A 17,312-nucleotide genomic window follows, 5' to 3' on the forward strand; every position below is an offset into this window, starting at 1 on the left:
TCTATCTCCATCCATTTATTTTTATTTAGTATATAGTGTTCTGTCTGAATATATGCCTGCAGGCCAGAAGAGGGCGCCAGATCTCATTACAGATGGTTGTGAACCACCATGAGGTTGCTGGGAATTGAACTCAGGACATCTAGAAGAGCAGCCAGTGGTGCTCTTATCCTCTGAGCCATCTCTCCAGCCCCCTTACTCAGTTTTTATTAGTTGGCCTCTCCCCTCTTTATCTTACTCATCCAACATGTAACTGTTAACCCAGAATTATCCATAATAGCCAAAGATTCACATCATCTAATTTTTTTTTAAAAAGCCGTTTTTCACATTAATCTGTACAACGGAACACTATGCAGCCGTGAAAGGGGAGAAACGGCAGCTCTGCAACAGCAGGGATGAGTCACACCAACTCTTAATCTCAAAGCAGTGCTTACCTGGGGGTGGAGAAGACAGAAAACACAGCTAGGGCAAGACGAAGTTAGGAAGAAATGGAAGTAGGCACAGCAAGCAGACGCTAAGGCAAAGGAAAACTAGTTAATGTCCTTGGAAAAAGCATTTTCATAAGAAAGGACAAGGCGATAAATCTGCTTGGTGGGTGCCAGTAGTCCTAGTGCTTGGGGGCTGAGGCAGGAGGATCCCTACAAAAAAGTTCAAGGTCAGCCTGTTCTATGAATCCAGCTCCAGGCTACATAACAAAATCCTGCCTCGACAAAACTAAAATTAAAAGGGAAAAGGTCACAAGTGTTGTAATCTATTTAAAAACACGGCGAAGAGAAGGCATGACATACAGGCTCACATAGCAGGTTTGTTGGAGAGGAGAGAGAAGGGGCAGAGTGGGGGGCCAGAGATTGGTCCCTGGGGACAAGAGTGGCAGAAGAGAGGGGGAGCAGCGGTGGGGACAAGGCCCGCCTTTTAAAAGGAAACATAGCAAACGTACACAGGAGGTGCTCTTAGTGACTGCAGTGAGGATGGATCCTGTCAGGACCCCAAGGGCGGGCCAGTACAGATGCCTGAATACGAACAATGAGGACTTTCAAATAGATTTCTAGTAAAAGAAAACAATGGGAAGTCTGAAGCAAGGTGAACCTGATAATAGATTCAAACACATCAATATAATGATGGCCAGAACTACTAGAAGAAGTGAACAGACCCAGGCCAGCAAGGTGCCTCAGTGGTTAGAGGCCCTTGCCAGCACCAAGCTTGATGACCTACGTTCTATCCTCACGGCCTCCTGGTGGGAAGAGATAACTGACTCCACAAGTTGTCCTCTGACTTCCACATGTGTGTTGTGGCATGCACCTGCCTGCATACATACACTCTTATACATACAAACAAATGTAATTTCCACATGTGTGTTGTGGCATGCACTTGCCTGCATATATACACTCTTTTCTTGGGGGGGGGTGGTTTCGAGACAGGGTTTCTCTGTGGCTTTGGAGCCTATCCTGGAACTAGCTCTGTAGACCAGGCTGGTCTCGAACTCACAGAGATCCTCCTGCCTCTGCCTCCCGAGTGCTGGGATTAAAGGTGTGTGCCACCATGCCCGGCCATATATACACTCTTTTTTTAATATTTATTTATTTATTATGTATACAATATTCTGTATGTGTATATGCCTGCAGGCCAGAAGAGGGCACCAGACCCTATTACAGATGGTTGTGAGCCACCATGTGGTTGCTGGGAATTGAACTCAGGACCTTTGGAAGAGCAGGCAATGCTCTTAACCTCGGAGCCATCTCTCCAGCCCCCATATATACACTCTTATACACACAAACAAATAAATGTAATTTTAAAAATGAACAAGAGACTTGGGAGGCAGAGGCAGGTGGATCTCTGTGAGTACAAGGCCAGCCTGGTCTACAGAGCAAGTTCCAGGACAGGCTCCAAAGCTACAGAGAAACCCTGTCTTGGGGGAGAAATGAAGAGAAACTGGCAGATCCAGTGATCACAGGGACATCTTAGCTCCTGTTCTCGGGCTTTCAGACTCAGACGGGTTTGTTCCTTCAGCTCTCCTGGTTGGTTCTCCAACTAGAAGACTTAGATCCTGTGATCTCTCTGTCTCTATTAGCAAAACAAGGGCTGTGTTACCAATGGAGAAAGAAGACCAGGATTAGCAAACAACTGTGTTAGGAAGAAAGGACACACGCAGAGAAAGGAAGCCGTAAACTAGGGCAGTGTGGCTAAAGACAGAAGCAATGCCAAGAAAGTGGTGGGTGAGCACTCGGGAGGCAGATGCAGACGGATCTCTGGGAGTTCGAGGCCAGCCTGGTCTACAAGAGCTAGTTCCGGGACAGGAACCAAAAGCTACGGAGAAACCCTGTCTCGAAAAAAAAAAAAAAAAAAAAAAAAAGTGGGGGGTGACTGGAGGACCAAGGTGGGCTCTTCTTGGAGGCCAGGGTGCCTCGTCACTGTGACTAGTCACTTTAGACCTCGACCTGAGGGATTCTAAATTCACCACAGCTGATCAAGTCTGGGATTTGGGCTTTGTCCAGCTCTCGTGTGAAACTGGCCCATTCTAGATCTGTGGGTCTCAACTGAGGAATTTTTACCCTTTAAGGACCCATGTTTGGTGACATTTTGATTGTCAGGAGAAGGGAGGGACTTCTGACTCACAGTGTAGAAATTACAGTTATTGCTAAACACACTAAAATGCACAGAACACTCTCCCCATAACCAGAAATTATCTAACCGGGGATGTCCATACAGCAGGGGCTGAGAAATCTGCCTCAAACGATGGAAAGCCACCGATGGTTTTTACATAGTTATATGTTATTCACTTGAGTGGCCCTTAGCAGGAGGGACTCAGTAGTGGAAACAAAGTCTTGTTCCGAAGAAACTACCAGTGGAGGAAGTGGATGGAACAGACACATCAATTAACAGAGTGAATATCAACTGGGGATAAAGTCTACAGAAAAGTAAAGCAGGCCAAGGGAATTGCGTCGTGTTTGACAGAGCGCCTGTTGAGCCAGGGAGGTACGGTGGCATCTTAGGAGGGAAGATCAGTATGGTGGTGGGCAAAGTAGAGATGGAGAGTATAGCCAAGCTTTCTCTGTCCTGCTAGCCAAATGATGACATGGAGACTTAGTAATTACATAATTACGAATGCTCTGTCTTAGCTTACTTAGGCTTGTCCCACTAGCTCTTTTAACTTAATTTAACCTATTTCTATTTATCTACATTTTGTTTCAGGACTTCTTACTTTCATTCTGTATGTGTTACTTTCTTGCTTCTTCCGTTTCTGGCCAATTGGCCCCTGGCGTCTCCCTGGTGTCTCTTTTTCTTTCTTTCTCCTACTTACTCTGCCTGCCAGGAAGTCCAACCTATACCTCCTCTCTCACTGTTGGTCATTCAGCTTTTTATCAGACCAATCAGATGCGAGGTAAAAACAGCAACAACACATCTTTACATAATTAAACAAATGCCAATACATCTTTACATAGTTAAGCAAATATTCTACAGCATAAACAAATGCAACACATCTTTACATAGTTAAATATTTCACAACAGAGAGGATAGCCAAAAACAGAGACATCAGAGTGGACATGACCAGACTGAGCTGAGCCATGTGGGGAGAGGGGGAAGGGAAGAAAGGAGGAAATGAGGTACAGCAGCCAAGAGGCAAAAAGTACAAAATGGGCACATAACCAAAATGTCTGGATTACATAGGGAAGGGCAGCTCAGCCTCCTGGCTGGAGAGTTCCAAGTAGAGGTTCTGGGTATGCTAGCCATAACCTGTAACAGAGGGACTGAGAGATGCTGGGTCCACTTTGATAAATAGACACCTCAGCCATTTGTCCCAGGGCTTGAGACTCAACAGTTGGGAACTCGAGTCTCATGACCACTGCCAATGTGGCCAAGAGTGTGTAAGTAAGTCAGTAAGAAAGGGTGGGGGGTGGGAGGAAGTTAGTAAGAGAGCCAGGGATCAAGTTGTGTTCTTGAGGCCATGCAAAGGATCTAAATCTTACCCTGATTATTGGAAGCTTGTGGGGATGTGTAGGGGAGAGGCAGGGTCTGACTGTGTGTCAAGGGTGCAGGGGTGGTGGGCTTACAGAGATAACGGTAATAAACTATTCAGTGGCCTGGACAAGAACAGAGTCGCAAGCTTGCTGGTAGAGAGGGAGGGGACTCAGAAGGGCTAGAAACTGCAATATATCCTGGAAGACTGGCTGACAGCCAGTGAGGAAGGAGGGTTTGGGTCACTCAGTGATGAAGAAAACCAGACTAGGAAATTTTCCAGTAGGGATTATTGGGGAATATAATTTAAAGTGGGTTGCTTTTGTTTATGCTACATTTGTTTAACTGTGAAGTTGTGAATTTTGGCCTGTCTAAAACACCTGATGGTCTAATAAAAAGCTGAACGACCACTAGCAGGGCGGGGACAAGGGTAGGTGGAGCTGACAGGAGAGACTCTAAAGAGAAGGAGAAACAAGGAAGAGGAGGACGTCAGGGGCCAGCCACACAGCAAGCCATAGAGAAAGAAGGAAAGAAAGGTAAACAGAAATAGAGAAAAGCCCAGAGGCAAAAGATAGTCAAGGTAATATAAGTTAAGAAATGCTGGCAAGAAGCAATCCAGGCAAAGGCCAGGCATTCATTTTTTTTTAAACTTATTTATTTATTAATTTATCATGTATACAATATTCTTTCTGCGTGTATGCCTGAAAGCCAGAAGAGGGCACCAGACCTCATTACAGATGGTTGTGAGCCACCATGTGGTTGCTGGGAATTGAACTCAGGACCTTTGGAAGAGCAGGCAATGCTCTTAACCACTGAGCCATCTCTCCAGCCCAAGGCCAGGCATTCATAACTAAGACTCTGCATGTGATTTACTTGGGAGCTGGGTGGCACGCCCCTCAAAAAGAGTAAGACATCAAAGAACAAAAACAACCACGACAAGGAATAGAGACCATTTGTGACAGATTCAGCTTGAGAAAGCCACCGCACAGCCAAGGGGAGACCTTGGTTGCCTCTTCTGAAAAAGTAGCATCCCTGTGCCTGGAGACAGGAAGTTAGCTCAGGAAGATGGGCTGGTGACATGGTTCAGAAAGTGAAAGCATTTGCTGCCAAGCCTGATGATCTGAATTCAATCCCCAGAACACACATCACAAAAAGAAGGCAAGACCTGAGCCCAGCGGGTGGTCCTCTGCCCTCCACACACATGCAAGACCATGTGTGTACACACACATACATATCTAAATGTAATAATAAAAAGGATGCATCAGGCAGTGGTGGCTCACACTTTTAATCCCAGCATTCAGGAGGCAGAAGCAGGAGGCTCTCTATGAGTCTGAGGCCATCCTGGTCTACAGAGCATATTCTAGGATGGCCAAAGCTGCCACACAGAGAAACCCTGTCTCAAACACACACACACACACACACACACACACACACACACACACACACACACACGTTTACAACCTTACAAATGAGTCTATCCATCACACACACATACACCACAAACACACACACACACTACATACACACATTAAAAGGAACTGGAACATTGTTCACAAGATGATGGCAAATCATAAATTGTCTAATTGTACTTAACGACGTATCTCCTAATTTGGGGTTCAATAGAGAGCAAACCAGTATCCAAGGGTCTTTTCTGTTTTCCTCCGCTCTGTCTCAGTGCAGTACATAAGGCTCCATGTCTGGTGCCCATGTATAACCCAGCAACTCTCTGGCAAACACCAGCTGGGGGTGTCTGATTCAGTTCTGACCCTGCCCCACAGGATGCAGGCTCAGTCCCACAAGAGTGCCCCCTCAGATGCCAGCACAGGATGTGACATTATACTTCTGACCAATGAGCTATAATCTGGACTTCCCCTCTTTAGGTCTGAACAATTTGCTTGAGTGGTTTGTAGAACTCAGAAAAAGTGCTCGTCACTTGTGAGCTACATTAGTTTCCCATTACCGTAACCAATGCCCGAGGCAATCAGCTTCCAGAGAGAAAAGGTTTCCATTGCTCTGGCTTCAGAAATTTTAGCCCATGATCCAGAGTGATGCGGGGCATCAGAACGAAGGTTATGGAAAATAGCAAAGTTGCTGAGCTCACAGCTGGGGCCTAGAAGGGAAAAAGAGACCAAGGGCCTCACCAGCCCTGTCAAGGACACACCCTTAAAGACCAGAATATCCCCCCCCCCCGTCCCCCCGCCCTGCAAGGCCCCGTCTCTTGAAGTTTTCACTGCCTCCTAACAGATCGAAGCTAAGGCCTTTGGAGGACATACACAGACTCAAGCATGTACCGATTTGTTAGAAAAGATATCACCATGGATACAGATGAAGATCCCAAGGGAAAAGCCAGAGAGGCAGAGGGCAAAGCTTGTGGGAAGGGACCGGTACTAACCCCAGACACCCACCTGCCTGGCTGCCCGGAGGCTCTGCAGGCCTCACCATCGCACAAGCGCAGCTGATTACACACCTGGCCTTTCTAGGGGTCAGTTCAGCCCTTCTCCTCTTGCTCCTGTGTTAGGGGTGGCGCTGAAAGTCTTAGCCACCCCTGGTATTTCTAGTGACCAGGGGACTGTGAGATACCAATTATCTAACTGACACACAAAACATACCATTTTGGAAACAATTTAACTAAGACACATAGTTTTATTTATGTGTATTGGTGTCTCTGTGTGTCTGCTGTGTGGGTGGGGATATCTGAGAAGGCCAGGAGAGAGTTCCAGGTCCCTGGGACCTGGAGTTAAGGGGTTTGTAAGCCACCTGACATAGGTACCGGGGACTTGACTCTGGTACATTGCAGGAGCAGCACACACTCTTAGCTGCCGAGCCTTCTCTCTAGGCCAGTTCATCTTTCTTAAGCATTAAAAAAAAAAAATTGTCATCAGGCAGTGGCGGTGCTTGCCTTTAATCCCAGCACTCAGGAGCCAGAGGCAGACAAATCTCTGCCAGCCTGCTCTACAGAGGGAGTTCCAGGCAGGCCAGGGCTACACAGAGAAACCCCTGTCTCGAAAAACAACAACAAAAATAATTGTGTGTGTGCATATACCAGTCAGAGGACCGCTGTCCGGAGTCAGTCCTCTCCTCCCTCCACCATGTGGGTCCTAGGGATTGAACTCAGGACCCCAAGCTTGGCAGCAAGCTACCTTTACCCACTGAGCCATCTTCCCGCCCCCTCCCCTTTTAACATTTAGGCAGAGGAGGGGAGTGGATGTCAAAAGGCAACCAGGGGGCTTTTGGTTCTCTCCGCCATGTGTGCCTTAGGAACTAAAGTTGTCAGGTTCAGAGGCAAGTGCCTTTTCTGAGCCATGTCACTGATACTTCTGGGCTAGGATATGGGATGATGACCATCTATATTCTCACAGCTGTGTGCTATTATTACAAGGTCAAGGTAATGGCAGACTTTGCATCTGGTGAAGACCTACTACCTAGGTCACAGAACACCTTTTCACGGTGGTGGGGAGCAACCCGGGGTCTCTTCAGGCGTCTTACATTAGGCACTGACCCCACTAATGGGGTCTCCACATTGGAAAACATGTTAGAAAACATACTTTGACCAGATAGCCCCTAAATTTGTGGGGGGTTTGCTTGTTTGTTTGTTTTTTGCATGCTATTTTGTCTGCACATATGTCTGTGTGAGGGTGTCAGATCTTGGAGTTACAGACAGTTGTAAGCTGCCATGTGCGCCCTGGGAATTGAACCCAGATCTCTGGAAGAGCAGTCAGTGCTCTGACCTGCTGAGCCAACTCTCCAGCCCTAAATTTGTGTTCTTATTTCTAAGAGTATGATAAAAGCATCCCCCCTTTCTTCCCTCGGTCCCTGGTGACTAGGTAAAGCTGGGTCATCTTGACCAAATTGCTGCAGGAGGAAGACACTTACTTACCCTTCCAGCAGGAGTGCCCGCTGGCGGAGTGGGCAATCCGGCTGTGTGTTTAGGAGTGTCGTACAGCCGCTGTTCTCGGTTTAAAGCAGCTCTCAATGATTCCTCCGTCTGAGACACTGTGGAGGCACTGAGGAAATATGACTCAATCCCCACCCCAAGAAGCCTGAAGTTGTTCTGGAAGATAACGGGCAGCTCAAGACAGTTTTCTTTTACATATTTAAAAATGCCCGCACATCTTCTGTTACTGCTCCTTCAGAGGTACAGGTGAATAGAATAGAGCCCGTATCCCGCGTTTCATTGTACAGTCTAACACAATAGCTCTGAGCGCTGGCTAAAGGTGAGGCTGGGCTGTAGAGGTGCCGGTCCTTGAGCGGAGGTGTGCTCAGTGGTACACCAGACTCTTGCCTGGGATGTGTGAGCGGAGAAAGCTTTGGGTTTGTTTGCCAGCACTGCCAAAAAGAAGAAAAAAAAAAAATAATGCTTTCAAGTTGAAGTGTCTCTGTAATGGTCTGTGGGCTTTAGCTGGAAAGGAAATTCTATCAGTTGCCAAAGGCTTACTGAGAGGATTTGTGTGCACGGTTAGGAGACATTGTTGACAGACCTGGACCAGCTGCAGGGCAGAGTCTGTGCCTTCAATCCCCCCCCCCCCACACACACACACACACCATGGCTCCAACCAAGCGAGGCCGAGAGATGAAAACAAAGACTTTATTCTGCCTGGAGGGTCGGAGAGGTCCTTGCCAATGAAACCCGTGGCATGTGTGTGACACCATCCTCTCTCAGCAGGCTTAATGCTGAGCCCAAAGGACGGCCAGGTTTCCCAGGCTCACCTGTGAGTGCCCCTCGCAGGCCACCTGGCCATGCTACCACGGTAACTGTGGGAACTGTATCAGCCACTGAGTGGTTAAATCCCTTCAAATGCTCTAAGAATTAGAGAAGGAGCATGGATAGGGACAGTCAGGGCTGTGGGGAACCCTACCTAGCCCCTTGCTTTGCCTCTGCCGCGTCCATGTTCTAAAGCAGACTCTTGTAGTAACTAGAACTTTTTTTTTTTTTTTTTTGTTTTTCTAGACAGGGTTTCTCTGTGGCTTTGGAGCCTGTCCTGGAACTAGCTCTTGTAGACCAGGCTGGTCTCGAACTCACAGAGATCCGCCTGCCTCTGCCTCCCGAGTGCTGGGATTAAAGGCGTGCGCCACCACTGCCCGGCTAGTAACTAGAACTTTTACTTTTTTCTTTTTTCTTGTTTTGTTTTCTGGTCCATACTCCTTCATCCCAAGGAAACTTTCCCTAAATTACTCTCAACTTCAACATGATTTAAATTTGTATGCTCTCATTTTACACATTTCTTTACTGACGAAAACTTGGAGCAATTAGCTAAATGGGTGAAGGGACATTCGCTGAGAGCTCACTGCCAAACAACCGTTATCCCTGTGTTTGTCGGTGGAGCTGGGATTGACGCGCGCATATTTAGGTCAGCACAACAGGAGTTTGCATTCTGCTTCTGTTGCTCTTCACGCCCTTACACCTAGTTCCCCGCGAGAGGTTTTGAAACTGTGCGTGCGCGTGGGGTACATGAGTGTGTATGTGTGTTCATACATGTATGCGTGTGGTGCATGTGTGTAGGGGGGTACTTATGTGTGGAGGGCAGCAGTCAATGTCAGATGTCTTCCTTGATTGATCTCCAACTTACTTGTTGAGACAGGGTCTCTCCTGAACCTGGCACTGGCCCATTTGGCTAAACTGGCCAGCCAGCAAGCCCTGGGCGCCACGTGCCTCCACTGCCCCAGTGTTGGGATTCTGGGTGACATGACTATGGCTTCTTCTGCATCGGAATTAGGGTAATGGTTCTCAACCATTTGACCCCTTTGTGGGGGTGGTCAAACAATCATTTCACACAGATCGCATATCAGATACCCTACATATCAGATATTTACATTATCATCCATAACAGTAGCAAAATTACAGTTATGAAGTGGCAATGAAGTGACTTTATGGGCGGGCGTCACTACCACATGAGGAAATGTATTAAAGGGTCGCAGCTTTAGGGAGGTTGAGAGCCTGTAGCTTAGGGGAAGAGTAAATAAATTCAGCTGGCGTTCAAGAATGAGTGCCTGGCACGTCCTTGTGGCTATTTTTTTTTTTTAGCTATTGGCACAGGTCAGGACATTAGGGGCAATATTTTTATTTTCTCTCCCTCTACCCTGACCACGTTTATGCTTTTTAGACAAGGTCCTTTATTTTGCTGGGGAAAGAGCTGTGTTGTTACAGTGCGAATATTGGAATTTAATTCCGAAGGAAAGTGACTACATTCCGGGAAATGGAGTCCTCTGATAAGTATAACATATTATTAATTTTTTTAACCCTGGAAAAATGACAAAAGCCTTTCCTCTTGATGACTGAGCCATGCAGCTTTTCTGGGCTCCATGTGGCTCTCTGCGTGAAGGCCTGTGATTACAGCCACCACCTTCCCTTACCCAGAAATCATCTCATCTCAGTTGCTCTCCCAAGACTGCAGACCAAAAGTGGGCTTTTTTTCTTTTTAATTGTCACTAGCTCACTGTGTACAGGGCCAGGGGACACAGGCTCGAGTCCCAGTCTCCCCCTTCATTCCCTCTCTGATTGTCTAAGTGGCTTTTAGCACGTCACTTGACATCTTCGTAGCTTGCTGTTCTCTTCTGAAGAGTGACTGTCTTACATAACCACTTCAGAGAGATGGTGCAGGATTAGATTCATTCGTTAACACGGGGCTGTAGAGCCCTGTATCCACAGAGCTCTGGATTTGGGCCTCGGCCATGGAAAAGAGACACTAATATGCCAGCAAACATAGCAAGGGGCTATGCTATGCTTGCGCCTCTCTGAGTATTAGCTAGCGTGACATAAGCCCACTGCTCTTCCTATACACCCGCAAAGGGTTTCACTTTCCTACCCTCCAACACGTCTCCGCCACAAAAGGAGAGCTTCTGGAAACACGTCGTGTCCAGTAGCTGGCGGTGCGTGGCGATGAACAGATAATTGCAGGGTCAGACTTTGCGCTTCCTGTGGGTTCTCATAATAAAGCAGCTTGTTTATCTCCATCTGAGATGAGCAGGCCCATTTATTCCTATTGTGCCCTGCTCTGTCACGTTTCACACCGACCGCTACTTTATTAATTAAAGTTCCCAAAGAAAACATCTCTATTTCAGCCGAGAGCCGCATCTCTGACAACAGGCAGGCGCAGCCCTTTTAGGGAGACCACTGTGTGGTGCACTATGCTCCCTAAGAGACAGGCTTGTAGCTATAGAAACTGCAGGCTCCTCCAGGCCAGTGGTGTGGACAAGGCGGGGGTGTGCCGGCACTGTTGATTTCTTTCTTAGTCACTGCACTGCAAAATGCCCAGGGACACGGGTGGTATAATTCTGAGCTGGCATCAGGGACACGGGTGGTATAATTCTGAGCTGGCATCTGCCCCAGCTGGGTCTCCCCACTTTGTAGCATCGGAGAGAAAACGGAGAGGGTACTATGTGGGGGCGGAGATGAGGAGTGTGGAACCCACACGTGAAAAGGCGACAATGAAGTGTCACTTTGTATAAGGAGTATATGCTAATAATAAAAAGAGATGGCATCTCACCGAGCATCGCGGTTTCGCACTCAAATAGTCTGAGCATTGCGATGCCTGCGCATAGCAGGAACCGGTCAATATGGCTATTCATTTGTTCAAAACATGTTTACTGAATCAAAGATTTTTAGATGTGTGTGAACATATTTATATCGTCAACGATTTGCAGAAATTGTTTTCTAGTTCTGTCCTTTCCCTGGCATCTTTGGAAAGAAAATGAGGAGCACTTTACATGTGTATCTTTTTCCTGTTTGTGCAGCATGTGCCTGCCGTGCCCGAGGAATCCGGAAGGGGCTTCAGACCCCCCAGAACTGGGATTGAGATGGTTGTGAGCCACCATGTGGGTGCTGGGAATTGAACCCAGGTCCTCTGCAGAACAGCCAGTGTTTTTAGCTGCTGGGCCATCTCTCTACTCTCCCCCTTTTACTGGTACTTTCCTTGCACAACAATAAAATAGATACTTTCTATGGTTTTAGCTGTTTGTTCATTCATCCATCCATCATACTAACATGGGGGCAGTCCTAGCCCTGTCTCCTTCTGTGCCCGATCATTGTAAACTCCTAGCGTTTGGCAGAAGGGTTTGTGGCAAGTCTACAGTATGATCAGTTCTGAACTTAGCCCATTGCCCTTTGATCTACAGTTACTAAGTTTCCCCCTTAGGTGCCATGCCCATGCCAAGTTCTGGGCATATGTAAGTATGTAGGGCATACGTTACATAGCTGTTAGGATACCATAGACTGGACTGCTTAGAAACAATTCTCCTCTCTCATGGTTCTAGAGCCTTGAAGCCCAAGCTTATGCCAACATGGACAGGCTGTGATGAAGGCCCATTTCCTGGTAGCAGACTGTCAATCACAAGAGGGAAAAAAGCAAGCCAGCTCCTGACCACTAGAGAGATGCAGACAATGTGCATGGCATGCAGGAGCACGCACACGTGCGCATGCACGCGAACACACACGCACATATGCATACAAAGAGGATTATTGCAGTAATGACCTATATTATCTCTTTCCAGTAGCTTTATGATGCTGGGGTAATAAATATTCTCTGCGGAGATGATTTACATATAAAAGGATCTTTTCTTTCTAATGTGAAAAAGATTTTGTGATAACTGCAGAAGCTAGTTAGTCCATAAAGCAAAAGAGACAGCAGCCCACCTCTGCTGCCGGCTCACATCCCCTATGCACAGAGCTGTCCAACTCTCAAAGAGGGGGGAGTTTGTTTCTCGGGTGGTTTTTAAAATGACTTCATTCTGTATGCACGAGTGTTTTGCCTGTATGTATGTAGGTGTGTGTCAATGCTCTCTGAAGTTAGAAAAGGGCACTAGAACTGGAATTATAGATGGTTGGGAGCCACCAAGTGGGTAGTTGGAATCAAACCCAGGTCCTCTGGGAGAGCAGCCAGTGCTCTCGACTGCTGAGCCATCTCTCCAGCCCCTCTCTGTTGAATTTTAAGAGGCTTACCTTCATCTTCCTCTGTAGTGGGGCAGGCCACGGCTTATCCCGGCTCCCTAAGGATAGCCAGCTCTTCCCTGTGGTGCGACTGTGCATTGGGCATGGCTGGTGGCTGCCTGTGGGTTCCGAAGGAAGAGGACTCCTATCACAAGTTCTCGTTCATCTCTGAACTTCACTCCCCAGGGAACCTGTGCTGAGTGCTACCCTGTTCCAGATATTGATTGGGCACTTGCTATTATAGGCTGTGGGCCCTATACTAGGAGTAAAGAGATGAATGAGATGTGGGCTCTCACCCCAAGGAGCTCATTGTCTAAGGAGGGGGGAAGACACAAAAACCCATTGCTGGTGGAAGGAGAGAACCGACTCCTGATAGTTGTCCCCTGATCTTCACATGTATATTGTGGTGTGCACACGTGAATGCATTCATAGCACGAGCATGCATGCACACACACACTTCAACACACACACACACACACATACTAAAAATGTAAAAGAAAACCCACTGTAATGCTAAGCAGTGAGTTTAACTGCACGGTTATACACAAACGATATGCTCAAAGGGTATCACAGAGACAAGGATGCTTCCCAGCAGACATAAAGTGTACCTAGGATCTAAGGAGGTGGGAGGGGCTTACCCAGGCAAGGTGGAAAAGACCGTGCTGGCAGGAGACCCCCCCAACTACCACACCCATCTTTCTACATCTGAGACTCTCAGAGTCTAAGCTGATAAAACAAGACATGGGGGGGCTGGGGTTTTGAGACTGGGTTTCTTTATGTAGCTTTGGAACCTGTCCTGGAATTCATTTCATAAACCAGGCTGGCCTTGAACTCTCAGAGATCCACCTGTCTCTGCCTCCTAAGTGCTAGGATTAAAAACACTACCACCCTGTCCAACACTCTCTTCTTACCTTCTTGGGTATTCATGTGTGCGCACACATACAGACACAAACACACACACATAAATAATAAACTAAACTTTTTCTTGAAGTCAAGGATGGTGGTGCACACTTAACAGCCTCAAGTTCTGGGGGTGGGGCTGGGGGGGAAGGAGAATAAATACAGTCAGATCCTGGGAGTGTTCTGCAAGCCAGCCTAGCCAAAGGATATACCGCTTCTGATTCAGTGACAGACAGGAAGTGTAGGGCAAGGCACAGATGTCCTTCTTGGGCCTCCACAGGCACACACACACACACACACACACACACACACACACACACCTCACTTAACCTCTCTGGCCCTCAGTTTCCTCAGTGAGCAATGACTGGGTGGATGCATGCCGCGGCGTCCAGGAGTGAGCAGTGCCCAGGAGGGCAGGTTCAATGCACCACCCTGTGCTCTCAGTGTTCCCTTTCTACAGCAGAGTGTGGCCCCTCCAGGACGGCGAGGCCAGCTTTGTTTCTACCTTGATTCCTTTTTGTCATTATGACTGTGACTCATGCAGCTCATTATGTTTCTAGGCCATTAAAATAGGAAAAATGTCACTCAGAAGAGCAGGAACAAACGGAGCCCAGAGACGCTCACTTGATAACTGGCATTAACAATCACAAAAGCCAGAAGTTAGGCATTAGCAGCAGGACAGAATCCGACGCAGACAATAAACAATTCTGTGCGGTGGCCTCTGATGGGCTCTAGTCCCAAGATTCTCCCTTGAAATGCTCGCTTCAAAGGGTCTTAATAATTCACTCAACTTCCAAAATAATTGACAGGCTTTTACGGGTTTGTTTGTTTGTCTGTGGGGCGGATCAGCTGGAAGAGGGAGAAAGGGGAGCTGGTATAAGGAAACTGCCCTCACCACCTCACGTCCCTCATCTCAAAGGTAGGAGCTCATTTTTAAGACAATCATTTTCTTCAAAGGAACTTCCAATTCAACTAAAAAATTAGCCACAAGCTTAGGAGGGCGGCACCCACAGGGCTGCTCATTCCACACACACTGGTATTGTGGAAGAGGCTGCCCTTGCACAGCACAGGTGGACGGATGTGTCCCTTGCTCTCTGCTCTTTCAGTGAGACTTGCTCATCTTGAGACTGGGCTGTTCGTTCGCTTCCACTGTCACCATCGCTTGCTGGAAGCCTCGCTCTATTTTATACAGTATTGGATTTCCGAAAGAGGGGCAGAGACTTCATTTCTGCTGCAATTCTTAACACAAATTGGGAAATGGAGCTAAGAAGATTGGGAGTTGAGGGCCAGCCTGGGCTACATGGGAGAGGAAGGCAGGAAGACCAGGAGTTAAAGGCTAGTCTGGGCTACTTGAAACAAGTACAACAGGATTTCTAGTAATGCCCAAGGGAAATTGTTTTAGCACCACCAGACCCATGTCAAAGGACACAGTTTAGGACAAAGACTCAATCTGTGAAGATGCTCTCGAAGTTCCAGTCAGCTTGGAAGCTGAGGTGACCCAGTGGGCTATGCAGTGAGAGCCCTGTCTCAAAAACAAAACAAAAACAACCTAAAACATGAATTTATTAATAGCAAATGGTTGAATAAGTAAACGTGGACCTACTACAACGTGGGGTAATAGGAAACCCTATATAAACTTCCCGTGTTGTTCCCATGTTGGCAGTGGAGCCGGCACTGAGCTTGCTCTGAGCTGCCTCTGCATGGCTGAACTTTAGGATGCCCTGCCCAATGGGCACTGGAGCACACCGGGCTGGTAATACTCCATCTGCCTCACTCTTTCCTTAGCGGGAAATCACTGTCACATAGACCATAATTCCTGCTCACCCTTCTGAAGCATGAACAAGATGAACGTTTAGAAGCAAAAAATTATAAAAGAGCTAGCCAACAAGCTAGACATGAAATTAAAGCTGAAAAGGTGAACATCTGTTAGAGGGGCTGCAGGTGAGTGCGGGGGGTGGGGGCGATCCCTGGCCGGGCACCTGCAAGGACCCGGACTCCACCCCCAGCCCCACTAAGGAAAACAAAGGCAGACATGTAAACGTATTTGAAAACTGAAAAATGCTTCTCTCGCTAACACAGAGAACAAAGAAGATTAAATACTAAATTCTCTAGAAGGAAACAGTAATGAACCCGTCTCACATCAAAGCTTCCAGGATGCTATGAGCACCATACTTCATGAGAAATGTATGCTCTTAAATGCTTATAGAAGGGAATGAAGGCCAAAAGTTAATGTGATAAACACCCGACTTGCTAACTTCAAACAAGGCACAATGAAGATGCAGAGGAAACCAAACAAGGGACCGAACCAGAACGGCCAAGGGGTATCCGCCAGCCATTGAGTTGAGCAGTGATGTTTATCTTGGGTAGCCGCTTGCTGCTCCCTGGGTTCCGTCTGATGGGCCTCCACAGAACTTCCTGATCTTACGCATGTGGCTCACCGTGTGCTTTCTCACCTGCCTTCCACTAAGAGTCTCTTGAGTGAGCCATCCCACGGGGACCCCAAGCCTTAGCGAGCCATGTCCCGGTCCTCATTCTCAGTGCACATTTTCTCTTGGCCTCCATCTTCCCTGAGGACACTGGCCATGCAGCCCCTCCCCCTGCCCTGTCTCGTTCCCGCACGCCTGCCAGACCGAGGGTCCGAGTGTGGGGTTTTCATCATTACCCAGTACCTTCCACCACCAGCCAGACATCGCCCCTTTGAGGCACCTCCCACTTGTGTCTCTGACCCCACCCTTCCTCTCCAGCCCCTTCTACCAACCTTAGCACCCTTCAGGCTTATCTTGATTACCGCAAGCACCTCCTCTCTGCCTTCATCTGACCTGGTTCCATTCTCCACACAGTAGACCATAGCCAGAGTGACCCTTCTAGAAGGACAGGTCACACAGCCCCTGTTATTAGCCTTCACCGGGGTGGTGGGGCTCCTTTATTGCCCCAGGGAGTTAGGTACTCACTTCCTCTTGCCTTGCTAGCACCAGAAGCAGTTTAATTGCACGGCCTGTCTCTATCAACCTTGAGAGACGTGCCATTCCAAGTGTGGTCAGGGGACCAATGCCAGCTGCTGCATCTGAAGGGTTTAAAGGGATGTAGCATACCAGGCCTCACCGGGATCTGCAGAATTTTCATTTGCGTTTAACAAGATCCCAGGTGATGTGTGTGCGTGTGTTCAAAACTGAGAGGCATGATGCCTGCCAGGGGAGCTTGCCAAGCTCAGGTTGATCTTTTCATTGTTGTCTGGGCGAGCTGACGTGGCCTGGGGAGCGACTATCAAAATGACCTTCACTTGTCTGTCATGAAGGGACGAAAATCAACCCAAATCAGGACGAGAACGGATCATTCTGGAAACAGCTGACAGCTTCAGGTGGAGGAAAACAAAGGCAGGCAGATGTCAGGCTCCACCAGTGAAAGGACCTGTCAGGGCATCAATTAAGAGAAAAGCTGAACGCTCACCCCTTTGATGGCGCTAGAACTTCGGGGGAGCAGAGCGGCAGGAAGGCAAGAAGGCAGGCAGCCCTGTCCCCGGCCACAGGAAATTGCCCTG

At 47.9% G+C, this 17,312-nt stretch overlaps 1 long non-coding RNA gene across 1 annotated transcript in view; it reads right to left on the reverse strand.

Annotated features, from left to right (window-relative positions):
• Positions 1–8,019, reverse strand: part of LOC113456755 — a 9,008-nt gene extending 989 nt beyond the window's left edge. The window contains exons 1-2 of the long non-coding RNA XR_003377503.1: positions 7,829–8,019; positions 5,912–6,061 (exon numbers count right to left, since the gene is read on the reverse strand). This is a non-coding gene — a long non-coding RNA (uncharacterized LOC113456755). The remainder of the gene's footprint in view (positions 1–5,911; positions 6,062–7,828) is intronic.
• Positions 8,020–17,312: the final 9,293 nt, after the last annotated feature.

Source organism: Microtus ochrogaster, chromosome 15, assembly GCF_000317375.1.
Source record: "Microtus ochrogaster isolate Prairie Vole_2 chromosome 15, MicOch1.0, whole genome shotgun sequence".
In the NCBI taxonomy this organism is placed as follows: domain Eukaryota; kingdom Metazoa; phylum Chordata; class Mammalia; order Rodentia; family Cricetidae; genus Microtus; species Microtus ochrogaster.